Source organism: Lynx rufus, unplaced genomic scaffold (assembly GCF_022079265.1).
Source record: "Lynx rufus isolate CCGP_SWC_20201006 ecotype Redwood Valley unplaced genomic scaffold, mLynRuf1.p SCAF_17, whole genome shotgun sequence".
In the NCBI taxonomy this organism is placed as follows: domain Eukaryota; kingdom Metazoa; phylum Chordata; class Mammalia; order Carnivora; family Felidae; genus Lynx; species Lynx rufus.
Window position 1 is genome coordinate 50534246 of NW_025814831.1, and position 18406 is coordinate 50552651.

An 18406-nucleotide genomic window follows, 5' to 3' on the forward strand; every position below is an offset into this window, starting at 1 on the left:
GGGGTGAATTTGAGAAATATTCATCAGTGACTCACTGATGAGTTGCTGGTAGACTCCCAGCAAGAGAAATGATGAGTTCAGTTTGAGACCTGCCAAGTTTAGGGAACATTGGGTAGAGAAGTCCACTGGGCAACTAGATTTAAGAGTCTGAAGTTCAGTGCAAGGACCTGGGTATAGATTTGAAACTTGGCACCTTATAGCGTATTTACCATTACACCTCGCAATGAACTTCATGTTGGCAAGTAGGAGGCTTTTCAGATTTTCCCAAAGACTAGGGCAGGAGAGGCATTTTGAGTACTACTTCTCTAATACTCTTATTAACAATGATGTTGATAACTTTGTGGGTGCATAGACCCTTCCTGGAGAATCTTGAGCAGAAAGGAACATAAGTTCTATCCCTTGGAGGTTTTCTGGCCTTTTAAGAAATGGATTTCGCTGCCCAGAATCAGTCTGGGAGAAGAGAGGAACTTGAGAAAGGGCTCTAGCAAATGCCTGTTGGGTGGCGATTTGACCTTGTAATGCACATTTTCAGACTCCAAGGGCAAATCATACCAAACACGATAGCATCTTCTATTCCTCTCCCTCTTCCCTTACAAAGCACTGTGCTAGGTTCTAGTCTTGAAGAAACTCACAGTCGGTTGAAAAAAGAAAGACATCTGTGGTGCTGTCTGTTGAGTGCATCTAAATAAAACTGGGGTTTCAGGAAAGGCTTTGTGGGAGAGGTGACACCTGTTGGATTTAGAAGGAGGAATAGAAGTTTGTGGATGATGATTGGAGGTGGAGGAAGAACCTTCTCGGAAGAAGAAACATCACGTGCCAGGCACGGGTTCATGAACAAGGACATGGTCAGAGAACACTGAATAATTCGATATGCCGGTAGCAAAGGGCACGTGTGGAAGAGTGTTTTGTTTCAGGAGCCAAATTAATGCTCAGAGACTGTTTGTCTTCGGTAATTTCTTTAACACAGGTTCACTGTGGGAATTTCACAAGCCAGTAGTGTACAGGATAATGTCTTTTAACAAGCCAATGAAGAAATAACACTCTAGGGGGCACCTGGGTGGCTCAGTCGGTTAAGCCTCTGGCTCTTGGTTTCGGCTGGGTCATGAGCTTACCGTTGGCGAGTTCGAGCCCTGCATTGGGCAGCACAGAGCCTGTGGAGCGTGTGGGATTCTCTGTGACCCTCTCTCTCTGCTCCTCCCCTGTTCTCTCTCTCTCTCTCTCTCAAAATAAATTAACTCATGTATATGTGTGTGTGTGTGTGTGTAATAAAAAGAATTTTTTTTTAATGTTTATTTTTGAGACAATGCGAGAGACAGAATGCGAGCAGCGGAGGGGCAGACAGAGGGAGACACAGAATCTGAAGGGGGCTCTAGGATCTGAGCTGTCAGCCCATAGCCAGAGGCGGGGCTCGAACTCACGAACCTTGAGATCATGCCCTGAGCCGAAGTCGGGCGCTTAACCGACTGAGCCACTCAGGCGCCTCGTGTATAATTTTTTTGAAAGAAGCAACATACTCCAAACCGGTGGCAGATGAATCACACTATTGTGCCAAGCAAGGGTAGATGGAGGGAATGGAGTTCAAATTTAGCGGAGGTCTGTGCTTTTATCAGGTTGCTGCTCAGGCCAGGCGCTTTAGCCAACCCGGAGGGACTCCAGCTGCAGGTGCAGAAGTAAGAGTCCCCTCCCTGTTGCTAGAGCACGTTGCTAGGGAACGAGGGTACGGTTCAAAGAGGATATCCTCTTTCTGGGTTGCTGCACAGGTTTTTACCCGCTGTCAGTAAGAGAACTAGTTTTACTGGCAGGAGCTAATTGTCCCCAAGGTCTTCAGAGAGCTGTTTAAATCAGTGAAGAGTCTCAGTGCCCAGATTGAACACTCTCCGTGCTCGCAAACTCTGTGTTTATAATCAAATGCCCCCTTGCCACAGCTGCTTCATTATGTTTTTATTGATCAGCCCCCCCGCAGGAAGGGCCCCTCTGTAGCCAGAGCTACTGAGTTATCAACAACAGATGAGTGGATGACATCCTGTCACAGCTGACTTCACTCTTAATCAAAACAACTTTACTCGTGGAAACAACTTCATTTTTGTCATAAACAAGTGGGTTTGAAATCCTATCAAATCAATATACACCAGACAGGGACAGGAAATGAGCCCGAGTAGGGACAGGAGCAGAGCCCATTGAGAAGAGCCACATTGTATGCAAAGACAGGAATTTGAAACACTCTTGAACACTCTAAGGATCCTTTGAAGGAGGGGCATTGGCTGTGATAGCTGGGTGTGGGGTGCAGACCAGAGGCTGCTCGCAGGGGACTGGAACCTAGACAGAACAGGCACAATCCTCAGCACAACCACTCTTGTTTGGCCCAACCCCCAAGCATATCTCCTGAATCAAGGCGAACGGCGAGGTCAGGTAAGAATCTGGGATTGAGACATGTTTCAAATTAACCACGGAGCGCCGATAGCACCTTCGCGAATCACGCTGTTTATTGCACAACTTTATCACACAACTTAGTCACACAAGAAGGTTAGAGGAAGGATTCATGAGCCACTCGAAGATCTGGGGAGGACCTGATCTGGTCTTCCTTCCCGTGACAAGGGTTGGCCTGGGCCGCGGTCAGGTCATCTTCTGTGCAGGCAGAGCCTCTGTCGGGAGCAGCCTCCCAACGTGTACGGTGCAGGTGGTTGATTGCCCTGGAGCTACTGCTTTAGGGTCCGCTTAGGTGGGTCTAACAATTACGTCCATTGATCTTTGCCATATCGGTGCAGTCTTGGTCTCACCCAAGTCTTTCCACAGGTATCTCCAAACAAGTTTTACTTATCTATCCATCACACAGCTTATCTATAGGGACACACTCCAAGTCCTACATTGGTCGTTGACACATAATACAGGAGTTCACATTGGCCACTGTGACTCTATCTTGTCTTACTCTTAGCTTATTCTCTGTCTTCTGTGACTAGGAATCACATGCAAAGTATCACAGCATGACATCGTTCTTTTCCCCATATCCAGCCGCCAAACAAGCCACCATCTCCCGGGGCCCTCGGCTCCCATAGGAGCCCCTGAATAGTTTTGCTCCTTCCATGTTTGTACTTCACAGCCTGTTCCCCACAGGGCAGCAGGAGTGACCTTGCAATGATATAACTTGCTTTATGTCCCTTCGCTACTAAGGCCCTTCAATGGCTTTCCGTTGACTACTCTTGGAAAACAAGCCAACCTCCTCACTCAGGGGCACTTGATCTGGCTGTTCCCACTTAGCTGACCTCGTTTCCACTTGCACTCTCTGTCCTTGTCTACACTCCTAACACGTGGTTCTTCTTTTATGCTAGTTCTTCCTCCTGCCTGGGTCCTCACACAGCTGGCAAATTTTTTCCTTTCATGCCATAATTTAAATACCACTTTCCCAGAGAGACTTTCCCTGATAGTCCCCTCCATCTACAGGAGCTACTCAGTGGTTCTCTGACAAATCACCGTGTTTCAATTCTCTGAGCAGCTCTTATTACTATCTAGTGTTTTCCTGTTTATTCGCCTCTATGTCTATTGGCTTCCTCCTCTATAGTCCATAGTCTCAAAAACTGGCAGCCGCCAATTCCTTCTCTCATATGCACCTGCTGCCCCACCCATCAAGATGTGAGGTCTGATTCTCTGTCCATTGAATCTGGACTGGGCTTTGGACTTCTTATTTCTTGTCTTGACTGACAGAATGTGGCAGAAAGGATGCAGTCTCAGTTCTGTACCTAACTTTTTTCAGAGGCTTGTCTGCTTCCATTTTCACTCTTGGAAGCCAGCTGCCACGTGATGGGTTCAACTACACCCATGGTGAGACCACCATGCCTTGAGGAAGCTCAAGCTTCCTCATGGAGGAGCACTGAAGTGACAGACAGGTTGTGATGCCTAAATGTAGATGAGTGAGTGAGTCCAGCCGACACCCACAGCAGCAAAAGAGCTGTCTAACCAAACCCTGGCCCGATTCCTGGCCAGAGAATTGAGACGTAATAAATCTTATTTTTTGAAGTCAGTAGGTGTTGGAGGTTTGTTAGGCAGCATAGGTAACTGATACATGCTCCCATGAGAATGAAGTTTCTCAGGCTTTGCCTGGCAGAACCTGTGGATTCAGTAAATACTTGTTGAATGTGGGAATTGGGGGATAATGGAGTTGACCACTGACCAGAAGTCCCAATAAAGCAAAGACGCCAATATTTGACATTGTGAATGCTGGTAACCAAGGAATGGAATTTAGAAAGTGGGATATTGGAAGGCGTTTGTTTGTTTGTTTGTTTGTTTGTTTTAACAAGTTTAGGGTTGTTGGAGTTTAACATTTCAGTTCTGAGTTTGAAGAACACAGACGAGATGGATGTGGCTGAAGTGGACAGAGGACAAAGCTCCCTGAAATTGAGGAAGGGTACAAACCTGAGGTAGAATATTGGCTGAGACACCCATAAATAATCAAACTTTTCCAGGGTGATGATGGACCAAGGTAAAAAGGATTCAGTGAGGAGACTACAGCACAGAGAGTTTACAGTGGAACAGAGGAGGGAGGTCAACCCAAAGGAAGGACTTGTCTGCAGTGGGGGAGGCAAGTCTGGGGAGCATCTGAGAGCAATGCTGGGCTCTCTGAGAGTCCTGCTGAGCACAGATGAAGCACTCTGGGCAGAAGTAAAGGATGTCCTGGATGAGATCATGAGGGGAGGTGACTGGCCTTCAGATTTTGGCCAGCCTGGAGGTAAAAGAGTTTAGTTTTCCTGCGAACATATCCAGAGGATAGATCATGTTTCCTGGTAGCAGTAGGGTCAGCAACCTGTGACCTTTGTTCAGGATTCCAAAAGAAATGTGAAAGGATGCCGGTGGGGGCATGGTTAGGCCCAAGCTGGTAAATACCCTGTGGGCCTATTGGCCTGGCACAGCCCTCCTGAGCAGAGAGGGGAGGAGGAGGCAGGCTGGGTCCTGCGGTGAGGGAGAGTGGGGCTCGCCTGGACTGGTGTCTCCACAAAGTTTGGCTTTAGATGAAGGGTTGGTCTGTTGGTCAGCATTAACTACATGGGACTGGTGCCCTAGCAGGGCTGTGGAAAGGTAAACTGGCTTGAGTCACATTTTTTCAAGTCCTTTTAGCAATAAACTACATTCTTTCATATTATAAAAGTAAAACCTTTTATGTGTAACATAAAAACTTTGTTTTCAAGTCTCCAAAGCCAAAAAAAAAAAAAAAAAAAAAAGCCTTCAAACCCATGTTCTTCAGCCCTGTCTCCCTCTAAACACAAAACAATAAGCACGAGTAAGAGATAAGTCCTTAACGTACTATTAAATTCTCATTTTAATAACACAGTTACAGTCTCTCTGGGCTATCCTATTCCTCGTCCTGATTCTCAAGTCAAATGGAACCAAGCAAAGGACAAGTGATAGAGGAAAACAATGGATTCCTTCAAGCTAGTCTATTCAAACTGAAAGGTATTTATTAAGCTCCAACCCATTAGATCTGTTTTGATTACAAGGGACTGAAACGCAAGGCCAGGTAACAGGTAGCTGAAGCCAAGGAAATGTATCAGTTTCTACAAATTTTAGAGAAAGACAAGTCCGGAGGGCGGGCTCAATCAGCTACTGAAATGACGCTGAAAAGAATCTCTCCCCTACCTGCTACACCCTCACAGCTCTGATGTTCAGGATCAGCTTTATCTCAGGCAGAATGTCCCCAAGTGGTGACTCCCAGGGGCTCTAGGCTTGCTTCCTGCCAACTTAGTAGCACCAGCAAAAGGGACCTTTTTTCCTGCAGCAAAATTGAGGTCTGGTTCTCATTGGTTGTACTTGAGTCACATGCACATCTGTGAACCGACGGTGGCCAGGGTGCTGTGATGCTCGCATTGGCCAGACCAGGATCACCCCTGGGGTAGCAGTGGTGGCATCAGTCACATCCAAGCCACATGGAAAAGGGAAAGGTCGTTTCCCACATTAAAACCACGATTACCAAGAAGGGCATGGCATGCAGGAGTGAGGCAATGGGCAGCTGCTCCATGGGCTGGTACTGTGGCCACAGGAGGCCCAGTACTTAGAAGGACACTGTGTTTGGTTTAATGCTATGGACACTGTGTTTGGTTTATTATAATGCTTAATAATTTTTTATAGAGATTTTTTTAAAATGATATTTATTATTGAAAGAGAAAGACCCTTAATCCGAAGAAGGCTCCGTGCTGACAGCAGCGAGCCCAATACGGGGCTTGACCTCATGAACCGCGAGATCATGACCTGAGTAGAAGTTGGATGCTTGGGGCGCCTGGGTGGCTCAGTCGGTTAAGCGGCCGACTTCGGCTCTGGTCATGATCTCACGGTCTGTGAGTTCGAGCCCCGCGTCGGGCTCTGTGCTGACCACCTGGAGCCTGTTTCAGATTCTGTGTCTCCCTCTCTCTCTGCCCCTCCCCTGTTCATGCTCTGTCTCTCTCTGTCTCAAAAATAAATACACGTTAAAAAAAAATTAAAAAAGAAGTTGGATGCTCAATCGGCTGAGTCACCCAGGCGCCCCAAAATTATTAGTAAGTTTTGAAGACAGAGACTTTGACCAGGCATCTTCCTCTTTCACTGGGTCTGACAAATTTTGCAGCTGATCTTGCTGCTACACTCCTGTGTGTACGGGGAAAGCTTCCTGGAACACGGAAAACAGTTCTCTCAGAGACAAAGAAGCATTAGGGCATATCTGGGGAAAAGCAGGTAGTCTGTGCCAGTTGAAACTTTAAGGAAATGATGGAAACTTCATTCATTCATTCACTTGTTCATTTAAAACTTGATTGAAGGAGGGTCCTGCTACTTCCAGGGAACAGGAAGAGGAAAACAAATGACCGTCCGAGACCCACAAGTAGCTCATAGTCTATTGGAAGAGGGGTAGAGACACAGCACAGCAGAGTAATGACTGAGATAAAAATAAGCGCCGAAAGCCTAGGGCAGAGAGAAGATGCCACCACCCAGCCTGGAGGTGGGTACGGTGCAGTGTTGTCCTAATGGGAAAGGCATGTGATTGACTGATAGAAGCCAATGGACACAGAGCATGTTAAGCCACTGGGTTGGCAGTTGATAGGGAAAGGTATGGAGATGGTTCCTCAGAGCAGGAGATGTACACATGCTTCCAGATAGTGGCTTGTGGATGAGCCATTGGGTAGAGTGCATGACACTCCCCAACAGCACCATTGTCCCCAAGACCCCCAACCCCACCACTGAATATCCTTCATGCCTGAATAGTCATGCAATCCAGCCCTAGACCCAAGTGTTAAGATTTTTGTAACTATTGGGGCGCCTGAGTGGCTCCGTCGGGTAAGCGTCCGACTTCGGCTCGGGTCATGGTCTCGCGGTTTGTGAGTTCGAGCCCCGCGTTGGGCTCTGTGCTGACAGCTCAGAGCCTGGAGCCTGCTTCGGATTCTGTGTCTCCCCGTCTCTTGGCCCATCCCCTGCTCAGGCTCTGTCTCTCCCTGTCTCTCAATAATAAATAAATGTTAAAAAAATTTAAAAAAGATTTTTTCAACTATCAACTCAGCAGATAAAATCATTCTTAAATCTTGAGCCGACCGTAGTAACTACTTGAATGACCCAATAAGGAGTCCACACTGAAACAATCTGAAACAGTTGAAACCCTCCAACCCCTGGACTTTTCATTTACACGAACCATCTTCACCCTGAAATAACAAAAGAATGATTTCTCCCCATGTTTTTCTCTTTCATTGAGAGTTTGGGCACCAATAAACTCCTGTTGGCAGTGTGGCTTTTCTCTAGCACACTTTTGACTATTTGTCCCTTTTGAGTATCATCATGGACTTAATGCTTTTCACAGACTCAACTGGTTCCAGTTAGCTGTGATAACGGGCTTCTCAAATATCGCAACTTGCTCAAAAAATAAAATTTAGACAGGGTCCCTATCCTTAAGGAAACTTACATTCTTTTTGAAAAAATGAGATCTAACATCCATGGAAAATGTCGTGAACAGAACAAAGTACCACATGGTTTTAAGGGGCTGTTCTGTCGCAGAATTGGGCAGCGCCCTTCCTCCCAAACAGTTCTTTGGATGGACCGATTTTCATGGGAGCTAAGAAATTTCCTCTGGGGAGAAAACCCGCATCGGTCCACAGATGGATTCAGATTCCTGTAAGCACGTTGGCAGGGAAGAGCGCTACCGACTCTACAAAACTGGGAGGGCCAGGGTCACGTGCACCAGTGCAAGACTTCCTTCAAGCAACAAGTAAAGGCTGCTGGTATCTATGGCTGAGTATCAGGTCACTGGAAAACTTAGTGACTTAAACAACAATCAATTTACCCTCATGGCTCGTGGTTCTGGGAGTTGACTGGAATCATCAGCAAGGCAGTTCTCGCCCAGGGCTTCTGATCTCCGATTTCCATGGTTACAGTCAGAAGGTGGCTGCAGCTGGAGTCATCTCAAAAGCTACTTTGCTTTTATGCTGGCTGTTGGCTTATGCCTTAGCTGGGGCTTTCTGCCAGAACACGCCTCTCTGTGTGGCCAGGCTCCTCAGAGTATGGTGTCTGGGTTCCAAGAGGGAGGCAGGGTGTGGAGGCTGCCAGTTTCTGAGGGCTTGGGGCCAGAAACTGGTGTGGCATCTCTTACCTATATTCTATTGGCCAGGCAGTTTCAGAGACCAGATTCAAGGAGGGGGTGACCCAGAGCACCATTGGTTGGGAGGTGTGTCCAAGAATTTGGGGGCCACTTTTAAAAACAGAAGCACTAAGTTTTTTTGAGTGTGAAGCATATGACACAAATTCTCTCATTTAACTCTCACAGCCATCAAAGCATTTCAATAGTTTGGGTGCAAACGAAGAACCAGTCACAGAGGGAACTAAAATTCAGAGAAAAGCTGGTGACTTGCTCAAGATCACACAGCACTCTAGCTCCAACGCCTATGTGCTTAGCTGCTACTGTCTGTTGGGTTCCCAGCACCTGGGGGAAAGAGGAATCTTCAAGGGGTTGAGGCCCTGAGTGGCTGGGAACCCAAGAAACCCTAAAACTGTGCACTGATGTGAACCTGATGGTACTGGAACAGAAGGTGTCCACCTAGAGCCCGCAGCATCCAGGCTACAATGCTCAAGCCAGCCTTTTCACCAGAAAGGGATTTGAGACCGGAAAGGCATTGGTGTGGGCTGACTTGCCCACCGAGGCCTACATGGGCCCTTTCTTCAGCTGGGCCTTGAAGGGCAGGTAGGATTTGAGTCATGCAGGCAAATGGAAAAGAATTACTAAGGTTTTCTTGTAGGTCCTTAGGCTTTGCTCTTCATTTGCTCCAGGGGAAGCCCCTCTCCCGATGCAGTACACCGGGATCTCATGTCAAAAATAAGTCTTCGTTTCCTCACATGTCTTCATTTTGGGGACATGTGGTTTGACAAAAGGCCATTAAGTTCAACTGAAATAGCTTGGTCTTACTATACATAAAACTTATGCATGGGTTGTGTTTATATATGGTCCCCTCACAGAACACAAAGAACCTTCCTCAACAGGAAACCTCAGTGGCTTATTCTCTCTGTGTGAGGGTCTGCCGAAAAGGGCAGGGAATAATTTGGCAGAAGAAAAAAAGCTGGAGTTACAGCTTAATTCTGGCATGATCATGTGGTTGGAAGGTCAAAACAAAAACCTGCCACATTGCCTTTTGTTCGAAGTTCACTTGGAGAGATTGCGTGAGACTCTTTGATCTTGTAGGTCAAGGCACCAAGGCTTCAGGGCTCTTGAATTTATTTTGTGGTGAGGCTTCTGGGTTTCTGAATAAAGACCTATAGTTAGAGTGTAATTTCCTGCCCTGCTCCCCACAGCATGGGCACCGACTACATCACCCAGCTCCTCTCGGGGGAAGGAGATCCGAGGCCGCAATTTTCCCAGATCCTCTAAACTAGGATCTAAAAAGGGTCCTCTCTGAGGAAATCTTGGAAAACCTTGTGATGAAAAGGCGTTTCCTTGCTTAAAGCCAGGGCGGTCTTTCCGGTGGACTGAGCCTAGAGCCATGTGAAGGGCTTGAGAGCTGCTCCCACTGATGGAGATGAAATAGATGTTTACCCTTATGAATGGTGGGGCTTTAGTCCCTGACCCGTAGAGCATCCAAGGGACCTGGATTTCCCTTGCACACAGTACACTTACACTCAGCAAGAGCAAGGCCAGCCTTCAAGTTGGAAGGAGAGCTACCCATTTCCAGTAGGCTACTTTAAGATTTTTTTCAACTCAGGGTGCCTGGGTGGCTCAGTCGGTTGGGCATCGGACTTCGGCTCAGGTCATGATTATCACGGTCTGTGAGTTTGAGCCCCGTGTCAGGCTCTGTGCTGACAGCTCAGAGCCTGGAGCCTGTTTGGAATTCTGTGTCTCGCTCTATCCCTCTGCCCCTCCCCTGTTCACGCTCTGTCTCTGTCTCAAGAATAAACATTAAAAAAAATTTAAAAATTTTTTCAACTCGAGAAATATATGCTCATTGTAGAAAGAGCATACAACTGCAGAAAAGAGACAATTAAAAAAAAAAAAAAGGCAGCCATCTGTAATCCTATTACCAGAAATAATCACTGTTATTGTGGTATATTTCCAGAACTTTTTCTATGCATATGTGCCTGTATAAATGGTTATGTGTTCACACCCTCCATGTTTTTGTTACTTGTTCTTTCTCATGTACTACCGTATCCTAAACACTTTTCATGTCAATAGATACATTTCAATGATATTACGTGTCTAAAGTTTCTTTGAAGAGTTGTATTATTTAATGAATCTCATTGGAAGTTAATGTTGACAACTTTTTTTTTTTACTATTATAATCAATACTATATTAACTCTTCTTAATATTTTCCTTTTGGATATGTTCTGAAGAATGTAATTGCTAGATCAAAGCTTATGCACATTTTTAAGGATTTTCATATCCCATCAGTCAGGATAGGCTAAAGGTTGTAACAAACACCCAGATCTCATTGGCTTAACACAGTAAAGATTTATTTCTCTTTTATTACAGTTCAGTATAGGTCATCTGGTTGGCGGGGGTGGAAGGAGCTCTACCCAGTCCTCTGGAAACAGAATTTATTCATATGATGGCTTTCCATTTGGCAGCGACTTGGAGTTCTTCAGCGGATCCTCTGATTTCAGCTGATAAGCAAAAGGAGGAGAAAATGAGAGAGAGGGAGAAAGGATGAGAGAGAGAAGGACAGAGGGAGAGAGAGAATGGAGAATTGCACAGGTGGTTTTTGGGCCAGGCTTGAAATTGACTCACATCACTTCTTCTGCCCATTTTCCAGTTGTCTAAAACTCAGTCACATGACCACTCCTAACTCAACAGAGGCAGGAAATGCAGTTTCCCTGTGTGTACAGGAAGAAAACACAGAGTTTGGTGAGTGCAGAGCATCGTTTCTGCCTCAAACATACATTACCGAGTTGCCAACCTATGAAATTTCTCCAGTTTAATATTCCCACCAGTAGAGTATGAAAATTCCTATGTCCCTACACCCTCAATAATGAAAAGGAAGACATTTTTTGTGTTGTTTTCTTTAGATCTACATAAGGCATTGATGCTTCTCTACACGACTAGACTCCAAATATCTGTTTTTCTCTTGTGAGATATCTCCCTGCGCTCAGGACCAAGCTCTCTGGAGAGTCAGGACAGCATTTCTGACTGCTTTCCGGATAGCAACCCTCATCTCTATCTCACAGGCTGGCCTGAGTTTCTGGGCCTTTCTCTCCCTGTTCTTCTGTCTCCCCCTTCTCTTCCCTGCTGTAGAGGAAGTGGTAATGTTCAGAAATCTGCAATATGGGCGACCCTTACAGGAGCCCTGCCCCACTCCCCTGGCCCCACATATCCCTGACTGCGTGGCTCACGCAGAGGCATGGGGAAAAGATTCGCACTCTGCATTTTCTGGGCCATCTCAGGTGGGTTCCGGCTTACATTTTCACAGAAAAAAAGTTCAGAGAACGGAATTGAGAAGACAGAATAGCAGTCCATACAGACTTGGCACATTGACCTTGACCAAACCGTCTAGTGTCTTGTCCTTAGCACTCAGTGTTCCTCCAAAATAATCCTTCCCGATTAAATCAGGAGGAGTAAACTGCTTAGCAATCATAAGGGGAAGGCGATAGAATTGTGCAAAACCTATTTTTTACCATCTTCATGTGAACTCAGGTTACTGAACAACCACTTACATCTGAGCTGTGGTTTCTTCCTTGTTTTGAAATTTAGTTTCTAGAAGATAATGCTTTCAAATGGCTTCTTGTTCATGTCTTCCTCAGGGACTACCAGCTGCTGCCTGAAGATTGCCTGGCAGGCCTGACCCCTTGGCAAAGCAAAGCGTCCAGTGAGGTCTTTGCAAAAAGTCTCTCCAAGGAGCTGAGGAGCTGGGCATCAGTACAGCAGAAAAATGCAAACCAATCAAGTCACAGATTTTTCAGGCATGCCAACCTTCTGGTCCTAGGCATGAAGCATTCCAAAAAGCCTAGGAAAATTCATATGTTTTCCTAAGAATGAACCGATATCTTGTCCTTCCAAGTTGTATCCTCTGATCCCTCCCTGAGAGGCAGTCATGATCTCTGAGGGGTGATAATAGCTGGGCCTCCTGGCTGAGTGAATCATACCAACTGTAAGCTTGGCTTATGACCCAGAAATGGAAACAGGAAGTGGCTTACAGAATATAAAGAGCACAGTCAAGGAAGGAGTGCAGTAGAATTCTCCTCGGATGACATGGTGTACAATAGACAGAGGTGAAGACTGGCATTTTTCCTTTTTTCTTTTTTCTCTTTTTTCTTTTCTTTCTCTTACCATGATGCCCTCTGGCAGGGCTGGGCCATCTGAATGGGGAGTGGGATGTCTTCCCCGGGGTGGCAGAGGGGGAACCACTGTGGATAAGTAGCTTCTCTCCATAGGGAGCCCATCTGTGGGATGCTATGGCCCCTTTTCACCTCATCTTTGCAAATTAATTTGGGTTCTTCAGGATGTATTTTGCCAGGCTTTATAAATGTAAACTCTCAAGAGGTGCTTCCAACAAGAAAAACCGACTTCTGGCAGCTTTGAATAGTTCCCAGAAGGTTCTCTGAGCCCATGGGGGGAGGGCTTCCTTGCACTCATGCTGAGATACAAAAATCCACTGTCATCCCTAGATACCTGGAGGGGGCTGGATGGGGAGGGAGCCTGTCCTGCTCTGGGCATGGCCCTGGGGCATGGTGGCTGCAGGCGGGGTGGCCAGTTGGGTGGACAGGAGTTTGGAGGGCTGACCTCCCTCTAGATGAAGGGCACCTCCCAGAGCTTCCCCACACTCCCCTTTATGCCTCTCCCAGGGCTGGAGAGCAGCTAGTGGAGGCTGAGGCCTGGCACATTGACTCAAACCAAATCATCCAGTGCTTTGTCCTTAGTGTTCGCTGTTCCACCACAGTTACCATCCCCAATGAAATCAGGATGAGTAAACTCCTAAACTGGGTACTGGGCCCACCTATGCCAGTGGATGAATCTTGAAGACCTGAGGCAGAGCAGGGCCTGGGCCCTGAGGAGGGCCCATCCAGGAACCAATCTACCATCAACAAATGCCTCCTGAGGACCCTCTCTAGACCAGTTTCTCAGACTGGAGTCCTGAAGCAGTGGCAAAAAATGATGGGTGGGAGTGGAGCTTTTAAAAAGGCTGATTTTCAGGGTGCCTGGGTGGCTCAGTCGGTTAACTGTCTGACTTCGGCCCGGGTCATGATCTCGCAGTTCGTGGGTTCGAGCCCAGCATCAGGTTCTGTGCTGACAGCTCAGCTGTGTATTCTGTGTCTCCCTCTTTCTCTGCCCTTCCCCTGCTCACACACTGTCTCTCTCTCTCTCTCTCTCTCTCTCTCTCTCTCTCTCTCTCCCTCTCTCTCAAAAATAAATAAACATTAAAAACAAACAAATAAAAACTAATTAATTAATTTTTAAAAGGCTGACTTTTGGTCTCCTCTATAGGCCTCCAGAATCCAAAATTTTCAAAGAAAGTCCTGGAAATCTGTGTTTTTGCACGCATTCTCTTCCCTAGGCCGGCCAGTGCAGTAAAATTTAAGAATCTTTCTCTATACCAATCCTGGTCTCATTTATTATCCTTTTCATGAAAATATTTCGTTTTCAACCTTTTGTGACTTCTGAAAATGGAATCTGAAGCAGAGGGATCCACTTCCATAATACCGCCTGTGGCCATCACTGGCACACTTGGCTTGCCGATTTTATCAGAGGATGCGAAGGAAGCCAACCTTTGATTATCACGATGCCCATATCTACTTTTCCGTTGACTTGTCGCCATTAAAGGCGCCTCTCCAGCTTTTCCTTTTCTCCTCTTTCTGCGAGAATATGGGCCTGGTGCTCTTGGAAGCTGTGCTCTTGGAGCCCTTGAGCGCAGGGGCGAGTGAAAGTAAACTTGTTCAAGTTCCCTGAAGAAGCGGGAGTGGAATCCATCGGTGTTCCCACGGAGAAAGCACTGACTCCAAGAGAACGCAGGATGAATGGAGAAGGATGACGTCACAAAGATGTCCGGGGAAACACCGGAACACCGTCACTCTGCTCACTCCTTGGTCTCCTCCCACCACTTCCTCCAGCCCTCCCGGAACTCCTTCTGCCTCAGGAGTAATGCGAGCAATGCAGTATGTGCTGGTAAACCAGCTAGCTCTCTGAAAAAAAAAAAAAAAGAAAAGAAAAACAAAAATCCGAATTTGTACTATTTGCCAGTTTCCACGGTGTAAACACTCCCACCACGGCAGATTTCAACTTACCGGTGGTTTAACAGCAGACTCACAACATTTTCAAATATTCAATAATCGGCTCTTGCAAACCAGGAGGGGACAACTCCAGCATGTCCTCAATAGTCCTGCCCCAGAAAATCCCCAAATCACACCCCGGGTGAGTATCACTTTCAGCTTCTCAGTCAGAAGGAGAAGTGGTTACTGTATGACCAGATTGTTATGACTAATATCAAAGTGCCAAACGTGGAAGGGCACGATGCAGGGGGTGAGGTTTTGTTTGCCAAATTGGAGGAGTCTTCATTTCTCAATCTTGGTCTCCTCTCCTTCCCTGGGCTGGGGCATCGGAGGGAGCCCCGTCCACAGAGCTTCTCATTGGCCTCATAACAGAGATGCACGTAAGACTTAGCCTCCCCCACCCCCCAGAGCTCCCCCAAACTTGCTCTCTCCTTTAAAACCCCAGGACCCTATGCTAGAGAACAGAATGCTCCTTCTTTCATTAGATAAGTTAAAAATGGAGGGTTTGGAAGCCATTCTGGATTCTGGGTTCTGCCTTTTTGGTTTGGAAGGTGCTTAAAAGCTTTTTCTTAAAAAGCTGGACACAGGAGGCGTGCCTGGGTGGCTCAGTCAGTTGAGTGTGAGACTTCAGCTCAGGTCACGATCTCAAGGTTTGTGAGGTTTGTGAGTTCAAGCCCTGCGTAGAGCTCTGTGCTGACAGCTGGGAGCCTGGAGCTTGCTTCAAATTCTGTGTCTCCCTCTCTCTCTCTCTCTCTCTCTCTCTGCCCCTCCCCCACTTGTGCTCTCTCCCTCTCTCTGTCTCTCTCTCAAAAACGAATAAAAATGTTAAAAAAAAAAAAAAAAAAAGCTGGACTCGGAAGGATTCTGTAACCAAGACCTAAAAGCTGAACAGCCTGGACTGATCTTTCCTTGATTTTTAAGGAGCCTGGAGAGTGACAGGGTGTGGGACAGGTAGTTTTCATAAAGTTGAGCATGACCAAATTTGCCCAAAATCGATGATCACACAACTCTTCCCCTTTAGGCCCTGGGGATGCCATTGGACTGAGCGCAGGATGGTGACCTACTTTTCTTCCCAAAACATTGGGCGGCCAGTTGCATTTTCCGATCTAAAACTCACCCACACTGCTACAGTTTCTGTTCCCCTCTGCTCCTGCTCCTGGGTGTGCTTCTGGCTGGAGCTGCTTTTGTAAAGTGGAGTTGATCATGGGAGTGCTCCTCCAAGAGGCTGGTCTGAAAGCCCCAACCCACATCCCTCCCAGACATCAGCATGGGCACTCCAGCCGCACAAATCCTGGCAGGTGTATGAGAATCCAGGTTTGCCCCGTCTCAACCAGGGAAGTCAGTTAAAGAAAAGTCTCATTGGAAATGGCCTTGAATCTGGAGCCTCTCTAGTATTCTAATCACTCACAGTTAGTCAGCTAATGAATATTTATCAAAGGTCTCTGGAGGGGTTCAGAAGGTGCCACCCCAAAATATGCCACTTTTAGTGATTATTTTGAACTGAAGTCACTTGAGAAACAGCAGATGCAGGAAGGGCTCTCTTACTCCCCATCCCCCTCTCTTTTCTTTCTTTCTTTTTTTTTTTTTTAACCTAAAGCAGGTCGTAAAATTTCTCTGAGAAAGGTGACTTTCACCCCTGTCTCACCAGAGACTGGAAGAAGATGCCAGAAAGAACCCATACAAACAAACCTGCTGAGATAACACTTATCTTTTATTGGTTTCCCCCATACATTTCCTAGTCACCGGCCCACAATATACTGCCCCTGGACCCAAGCCCCTTTATCTTATCGCATCCCCACAGTGTACTGGGGCCTAACAGCTTTTTGAGGTCCTCATTTTCCTTTTGAAAACTCCTGTGTACATGTAAAAATATGAAATAAAATTTGTAGGCTCTTCTCTTGTTAATCTGTTTTATGTCAGTTTAATTCTTAGGTCCAGCCACAGAACCTAAAAGGGTAGAGGGAAGTTTTTCCTCTCCTCCATCAACTATGGAGATAATGGTGAACAAGGCAGAGTCTCTGCCCTCATCAAGTTTACTGTCCAGTTTACAAGGAAATCACTCTGTACACAAATAACTTGAGATAATCCAATAATGACAAGGGTGCCGAGTGCTTTAAAGAAGAAGCCCAAGGTGCAATGAGAGCATAAGACAGGGAGGCTAATGCAGGCTACAGGACCCAGGAGATTTCTGGGGAACTGAGGCTGAAGCTGAGATCTGAGGGATGGTTCAGATCCAGGAGGACATGAGATCCTCTGGGACAAAGAATCTATGCTTCAGAAACATTCTCTTGCTGAGGATGAACTTGGGAATTTAGATAGGAACTTCTTTCCTTCATAGATAGTGTGGTGGTGGAGACCACTGTTTGCCCTTAACATTCTTTCCTCTTTTCTTAATAACAAATCCCCAGGTTTTACTAGGTACATAACTACCCAGAGAAAGGATTACATGGCCACCTGCCCAATAAGATGTAGGCAGAAGTAACGTATGGGGTCTCTGAGACCTTTTTTCTGCTACCTGGTATCTGGAGGTGATGGCTGGCAGCTGAGCAGCCATCAGGGACCATGAGGAGACACGGCTAAAGTTGGCAAACAGTATATTAAGTGGAGCTTTGTTCCCTGATGACCATGAGACTGTCATACACCATATCAGCCCTGGATCGCCTACCTCCAGGCTTCTTTTATGTAAGGGAGAAATAAAGGTCAATCAAATAAATAAAGCCTCTATTATTTTCAGATTTTCTGTTACACAAAGTCAAACACAATCCCAACGACTACACACAATTTCCTTTCAGCCTAATGAAGAGAACATTTATCTGCACAACTCACAAATTACCTAGCTTACAGAAAAGCCTGTAATAATAACAAATCTCTTTTGTCCCCTCCTTGGTCTCCTGGTCCTTCCCTTGCCCCTGCACCTCCTCTGTCTCCTAACTCCCACACCAGAGCTAGGCCTGACCTCAGAATTTCCACCTCCGTGAATGACAGCTTCACAGCCCAAAGCTTCTTGAGCTCCTGCTACCTTCCCTTAGTGGCCGCCTGGTGAGAGTCCTGCTGTAGAGAGTCACATGAAGTCCAGGGAGGCCTCCAGCCTTCAGGCGCTCCTCCCCACCCTTCCCAAAGAGGTATAAAGAGTTAGAATAAGAGGGAAAAGCTGAGAACATGCACCAACTTGGAAAAATCACAAAAATGATCGGAGGTGCTTTAATGGAACCTCCCTGCATTGGGCTTTTCAAGCAGTGTGGGCTTTAATCTGTCTGTTGCCCCAGCCTCTGGCTAACTAAGTCCATGAGGTCAAGACTCAAAGGGAGAAAGTCAGTGTGTCTGCTTATAAACTCAGGTCTGGCAGGGTGAGTGCACACCTCACATATTGGGTCAGATGAGATGAGGCCTTGTGTGAGTTAAATTGTGAACCCGGCACGTGCGTGCGCGCACACACACACACACACACACACACACAGACACAAATATGTTGAAGTCTTAAATCCCGCTATCTCAGAATGTGGCCTTATTTGGAGATAGAGTCTTAACAGAGGTCATCACATTAAAATGAAGTCATTAAGGTAAATCCTAATCCAACAAGTTTTGTGTCCTTATAAAAAGGGGAAATTTGGAGACAGACAAGCACACAGGGAGAACACCAAGGCAGAGACAGGGTGACGCTTCTACAAGCCACGGGTGCCAAAGATCACCAGCAAACCACCAGAAGCGAGAGGAGGGACATGG

The 18406-nt window shown here is 46.5% G+C and overlaps 2 long non-coding RNA genes across 2 annotated transcripts; one reads left to right on the top strand and one right to left on the bottom strand.

The window, feature by feature from the left end:
- Window positions 1–2256: 2256 nt before the first annotated feature.
- LOC124512213 (uncharacterized) lies at window positions 2257–13111 on the top strand. Its single transcript, XR_006962091.1, has 2 exons — window positions 2257–2409; window positions 12221–13111. It is a non-coding gene; the product is annotated as an uncharacterized LOC124512213 (long non-coding RNA).
- LOC124512212 (uncharacterized) lies at window positions 10921–12250 on the bottom strand. The gene is made up of 3 exons (XR_006962090.1): window positions 12134–12250; window positions 11211–11296; window positions 10921–11086 (listed from the first exon to the last, which is right to left on the bottom strand). It is a non-coding gene; the product is annotated as an uncharacterized LOC124512212 (long non-coding RNA).
- Window positions 13112–18406: the final 5295 nt, after the last annotated feature.